Genomic DNA, 6839 nt, shown 5'->3' on the forward strand with positions numbered 1-6839 from the left:
TTACAGCTTAGTTTTATATGTTTTTGGGAGACATAATGCATCAGTCAATACATGTGAGATATACATTGGTTGGATCTGGAAGGGTGGGACAACTCTAAGTGGGGGCTTTCAAGTCACAGGTGGGTTCAAATATTTTCTCATTGGCAATTGGTTGAGAGTAAAATTATTATCTAAAGACCTGGTATGGCCGGGCGCGGTGGCTCAAGCCTGTAATCCCAGCACTTTGGGAGGCCGAGATGGGCGGATCACGAGGTCAGGAGATCGAGAGACGATCCCGGCTAACACGGTGAAACCCCGTCTCTACTAAAAAATACAAAAAAATAGCCGGGCGAGGTGGCGGGCGCCTGTAGTCCCAGCTACTCGGGAGGCTGAGGCAGGAGAATGGCGTAAACCCGGGAGGCGGAGCTTGCAGTGAGCTGAGATCCGGCCACTGCACTCCAGCCTGGGTGACAGAGCAAGACTCCGTCTCAAAAAAAAAAAAAAAAAAAGACCTGGTATCAATAGAAAGGAGTTTCTGGGTTAAGATAAGGGATTGTGGAGACCAAGGTTGATAGGAAGTGTCACAGATGAATGTCCTTAGAGACAATAGATGGCAAATGTTTCCTATTCAGACCTTTTTTTTTTTTTTTTTTTTTTTTTTTTGAGACAGAGTCTCGCTTAGTCGCCCAGGCTGGAGTGCAGTGGCGCGATCTCGGCTCACTGCAAGCTCCGCCTCCCGGGTTCACGCCATTCTCCTGCCTCAGCCTCCCGAGTAGCTGGGACTACAGGCGCCCGCCGCCTCGCCCAGCTAATTTTTTGCATTTTTAGTAGAGACGGGGTTTCACAGTGTTAGCCAGGATGGTCTCGATCTCCTGACCTTGTGATCCGCCCGCCTCGGCCTCCCAAAGTGCTGGGATTACAGGCGTGAGCCACCGCGCCCGGCCCCTATTCAGACCTTTAAAAGGTGCCAGACTCTCAGTTTATCTCTTTGGGATTGGGAGGGCCTGGAAGGGGAAGATCTAGTTATATTAATGGGGATTCTTTACAGATGCAAATTTCCCCCCCGCAAAGATGGCTTTGCAGGGCCATTTCAAAATATGGCAAAAAAACATATTTTGGGGTAAGATATTTTGATTTTTTTAAATGAAAACGATGTATTTGGGCACAAAAATGCAATACACAGTTAGAAACCATATTCTATCAATCATGACATCCTGTAATCTAAGAACACAGAAAATTTTGTTATTAAGAAATGCCAAGAGGAAAAAGAACTCTGTAAAGTCCTATTCAATTTACTTTCTTAGGGAAAAGGCTGTTTATTTGGCTCTTGTCACAGTTCTATCATGTCTACTCTTCTTGTAAGTTCAGCTTCGATGCTATCTAATTCTCGCTTTGCTGCTTCAATTTTCACTTGAGCAAGAGATGGATTCGGCATGAAGTCTAACTAGGACTCCAATTTTTTCTTCAAAGGTATAGTCTGTTGTTTTCATTTTGCCAGTTTCTCTGACAGTGCTACTAGGGACTGGTGAGACAGAGAAGCATCTGCGCCTCTGGTTGAAAGTCGCTCCTCTGCTGCTTTGATTCCAAATCTGAATTCCTCTGACTTTGGTTTTAGAAAGTCCATGTTCTGATGACGATTATCAACTTTGGCCCTTTCTGTAGACAGATGCAACTCTGCTTTCTTGAGATCCTCTTGTAGACATTTTTCTAACACTAAAGTTGCAGTTAGATTTTTCTTCAAGTTTTTCCCGTTCAATCTTGATTTCTTCACTTTTGGATTTGGTATGAAAGAGATCAGAGGTCAAATCATTCACTGGAGGGATAAAACTAGTTAGTGAGGCATCCTTTGTTTCAAGGGCTACCGCACTGCCAACCAAAGCATTCAGATACCTGGAACTGAAAGGACACAAAGATAGATGTGTACCCGCCCCCCACCCGCTACACCCTTGTTCTGCTCTCTAATCTTTGCACATACCAGAGATTTCGTAAGTTCTGTGAGTACCTGGTTTTCTGCACGTACCAGAGATTTTGTTTTGCACATACCAGAGATTTTGTAAGTTCTGAGGCAAGGTCACAAGACGTGTTTAAGTAAGATAAACTCTTGCTGCCATAAACCTGCTCTCCCGCCTCAAAGTTTGAACCAAAATATCAGAAATGGCAGGAACCAATCATAGTTAGCCAAATCGCCTTGTTCAAACACTAGCCAATCATATATCTGATTTGTATAATAACTCTATGCCCACTTTTCTTAGACTATATAACATTGTTCGGAGCTGAGTGGGGGAGCTCTCCTGCCCGTCTCGTTTCACGAGCGAGGGAGAGTTCCAGGTTCGAACCTGTAATAAAGATCCTTGCTGCTTAGCTTTGACTCTGGACTCTGGTGGTCTTCTTCGGGGAATAAACGGTCTGGGCATAACAGAACCAGTGCTAGAGAGATTGGCAGGGGAAAAAATTCGCACTCTCCGTGAGAAGGTCTTGGAGATACTTGGCTTCTGACTTGTATTCACTTGCTTTCTGCTTCAAGTCCTCTATTACCAGGTAGACACCTCTGTCCCGGGCCCTGTTGCGTTCTGAAAGGTGATGTAAAATCTCTGTGGTCCGTGGGTTCACCTCATACTGTGGAATGGGATGATCTCCAAATATATATATATTTTTATTTTATATTTGTTTTTTTGAGAGTCTCACTCTGTTGCCCAGGCTGGAGTGCAGTGATGTGATCTCAGCTCAATGGCAACCTCCATCTCCTGGGTTCAAGCGATTCTCCTGCCTCAGCCTCCCAAGTAGCTGGGATTATAGGCGCCCCCCACCACGCCTCGCTAATTTTTGTATTTTTATTAGAGATGGGGTTTCACCACATCGGCCAGGCTGGTCTTTAACTCCTGACCTTGTGATCCACCTGCCTCAGCCTCCCAAAGTGCTGGGATTACAGGCGTGAACCACCAAGCCTGGCCCAAATATTTTTTCTAACCACGCAGCAACGTTTCTTTCTCCTCCAGCAGCTCCATAGCTGCTGCTCCCGCCACTTCACTAGCAATATTTTCATTTTCTTCTCTGTTGGGTGGTGCTACGCCAGTCAGGTTGGAAAGTAACACATTATACAGAGTTAAATAAAATTCACCTGATGAGATGTTAGGGTTTGTGATGTTATACGGTTTGTGATGTTATGGCGTAACTTCCCAGGTCCCTTAGACAGGAATTTGGGCAAGAGGGAAAAAAGGTTAGAGATTAGTCCTCAAGAGAATAGATTCAAGTTGCCCTGAATATACACTCTGGATTAGTGGCAGTTGCAAGTGGATTTTTAAAGGAAAGGAAGAGGCAGTTCCTGAGTTGTTTACCAATAATTTACATTAAAATAACAAACTACTGACGGGCTACATACATTGTTCTTTGTATTATAAATTCCAGGCCAGGCAGTGGCTCATGCCTGTAATCCCAACACTTTGGGAAGCCAAGGCAGGTGAATCGCTTGAGCCCAGGAGTTCAAGATCAGCCTGGGCAACATAGGGAGACCCCTGTCTCTACAAAAAATTAAAAAATTAGCTGGGCATGGTCGTGTGCGCTTGTGGTCCCAGCGACTTGGGAGGCTGAGGCAGGAGGATCGCTTGAGCCTGAGCGGTAGAGGCTGCAGTGAGCTGAGATCAAGCCACTGCACTCCAGCCTGGGTGAAAGAGAGAGACCCTATCTCGAAAAAACCAACCAGGGCCAGGCGTGGTGGCTCACGACTGTAATCCCAGAACTTTGGGAGGCCGAGGCAGGCAGATCACGAGGTCAGGAGATCGAGACCATCCTGGCTAACATGGTGAAACCCCGTCTCTACTAAAAATACAAAAAAAATTAGCCGGGTGTGGTGGCAGGCGCCTGTAGTCCCAGCTACTCGGGAGGCTGAGGCAGGAGAATGGCGTGAACCTGGGAGGCGAAGCTTGCAGTGAGCTGAGATGCGCCACTGCACTCCAGCCTGGGCAACAGAGCGAGACTCTGTCTCAAAAAAAAAAAAAGAAAGAAAGAAAGAAAGAAAAAACAAACCAACCCAAATTCTAGGAACAAGAAGGCAAAGGGTGAGACAGCTGGTTGGGAACAAAATGACTTTAAACAATTGCCCCCAGGCATGGGGAGAGGGGGAGCAGGGAGGAATGAAAGTCCCAAATTCATGTCTTTCTGGGCCTCAGGCCTCACATAGCCCAGACTGTTCTATTTTTCTTTTCTCAAAACCACATAATCATATTAATAGGTGCTAAAAGCAACCATTCCTAATCAAAACTTAAACAGGGCTAGATGAAACTATGTAAACAAAACTAAGGATATTTACTAAAAACCAACAAGTGTTATTTTAAATGTCAAAACACTGAAAATATTTCATTAAAATCAAGAACAAGATTCTTGATGCTTACTAACATTATTATTTAACATTGTTTTAAGGCAGTGGTTCTCAACCCCAGATGCACATTAGAATCATCTGGGAAGCTTTTAAATATATGTATATATACACACCAATTAAATCTCTGAGCCTAAGGGCCTGCCATTGGAGTGTTTTTTTTTGGTTGTTTGTTTTTTTTTTTAAAGCTTCCTGGCTGATGCTAATGTGTAGCCCAGAATGAGAACCAGTCTTAGACGCTTCAGCAAATGCAACATAAAAAGAAAATAAAGCAGCAGGCATCCTCACTGGGAAAGAAAGAGGGAGGGTTGTTAGATAAAATACAGAACACCCAGGTAAATTTGAATTTCAAATGAATCATGAATCACTTTTTAATATAAGTATGTGCCATACAGTACTTGGGACATACTTATATTAAAAAATTATTCCTTATTTATCTGATATTCATATTTAGCTGGGCATTCTGTATTTTTGTTTGCTAAAGCTGGCAACCCTAAAAGAAGAGATATAAATGAATTCCATTTGCTGATGCTATAATTGTCTACCTTGAAAACCCAAGAGACCCCGTTACTGGCAGTGAATCCATATGGTTCTGCAGCAATCTCAATTCTTGGCTCCTCAGAAGAAATAAATTCAACTGAGGGGCATAAGGCAGAAAAAGGGACCGAGGCAAGTTTCAGAGCAGGAGTGAGTTTATTAAAACGCTTTGGAGCCAGCTGGGCGCAGTGGCTGACGCCTGTAATCCCAGCACTTTGGGAGGCCAAGGTGGGCAGATCATTTGAGTCCAGGAGTTTGAGAGCAGCAGCTTGGGCAACATGGCAAAACTCTGTCTCCACAAAAATACGAAAATTAGCTGGGTGTGGTGGTGTGTGCCTGTAATCTCAGCTACTCGGAAGGTTGAGGCACAAGGATTGCTTGAACCCGGGAGGCAGAAGCTGCAATGAGCCGAGATTGCACCAGTGCACTCCAACCTGGGCGACAGAGTGAGACCCTGTCTCAATAATAATAATAATAAAAGCTTTAGGGCAGGAATGAAAAGAAAGTAACGTACACTTGGAAGAATGCCAAGGGCGCATCTTGGCGGTCCAGTGCCTCATTTCACCTTGGACTTGGGGTTATATATGCTGGCCTACTTCTCGCATCTTGCATCCTTTTTCCCTTGATTCTTCCCTCAGAGGGGCTGCCCACATGCGCGGTGGCCTACCAGCAATTGGGCGGTGAGCATGCGTAGCGTGTTTATTGGAGGTATACGCATGCTCACCTGAGGCGTTCTTCCCTTTACCAATAGAATGCCCCCAGAAGGTCATATACCTCCTCCATTTTAACTTAAACTCCTCCATTTTGCCCCTTAATGCACATGCTCCAGCCCACTCGCCCAATTCCTGAGCTCTTATTGGGAAGCTGCTGATCATCAGTTTCAGGTGTTTTTATCTATTGGGAAACTGCTTTTCCCTGGTGCTGGCTGTGACCAATTATTATTTTAGAGAGACAGTTAACCGACTGACCATCACCTGATGGTCACCTGACATCTGACATTCCTGGTGGTGGTTGTCGGGGAAGGGGAGGGGTGCTCTCTTGTCCTGTTTATGTCTGACTAGCTACCTACTGTAACAATTCTATTAAAAAACTTTTAGAATAACAGTATTTGGTAAGGAGACCGGATACCAGATACATTACAACAGTAAATAGGCTTTTTTGAAGGAGTACCTATGAGGCCCTAGGGACAGGACTTGGCCCACGCCCACTAATGTATTTTTCCATACATACTGACCAGACCTTGCAAGCTATTTGAAGAAACTAAGATAAACGGCAACCCCCAGTAAATCTTAAGGCTCCATACCCGCTGATCGCGGGATCTTGAAAACCTAAAATAAGCAATACCCCAACATAAATCTCACTCAAAAGAGTTAACCCTATCACCCACATGTGCACAAGACCAGACCGATCTTTACTACACCTCCCGCCCAAGGAGGGGCTGATCTGCCATTTTCTGATCGTGTGATGTATGTGTTAGCATAACCCCTTACTACACCTGTGCTTCCTGAATTCCACCCTGCACGTGTAGACACTCCCCTAAACATGAATTATATATATCGCCCTCCTTAAGACACCACAGTGCACTCTCCTCAGAGGCAGCTGGAGAAGTTTTTTCTTCTGCACTGTCTCCCTTATGCCCAACCTTTCTGGGCATGTCTTAATCAACCTTGTCTGGAAAAAGTTTGCATGGCCTCATGTCTGTCTGTATTCCTTCCCTTCCCTTTTTCCTTCCCTTTTTCCTTCCCTTTCTCCTTCCCTTTCTCCTCTCCTTCCCTTTCTCCTCTCCTTTCCTTGTGTGATCTCGGCTCACTGCAACCTCCACCTCCTGGGTTCAAACAATTCTTCTGTCTCAGCCTCCCGGGTAGCTGGGATTATAGGCATGTGCTACCATGCCCAGCTAATTTTTGTATTTTTAGTAGAGACAGGGTTTCACCATGTTGGCCAGACTGGT

At 45.0% G+C, this 6839-nt stretch overlaps 1 pseudogene; it reads right to left on the bottom strand.

The window, feature by feature from the left end:
- Positions 1 to 1309: 1309 nt before the first annotated feature.
- On the bottom strand, positions 1310 to 5691 carry LOC105478284 (HAUS augmin-like complex subunit 1; annotated as a pseudogene).
- Between the last annotated feature and the right edge of the window lie 1148 nt (positions 5692 to 6839).

The sequence above is a fragment of the Macaca nemestrina genome, chromosome X, assembly GCF_043159975.1.
Source record: "Macaca nemestrina isolate mMacNem1 chromosome X, mMacNem.hap1, whole genome shotgun sequence".
In the NCBI taxonomy this organism is placed as follows: Eukaryota; Metazoa; Chordata; class Mammalia; order Primates; family Cercopithecidae; genus Macaca; species Macaca nemestrina.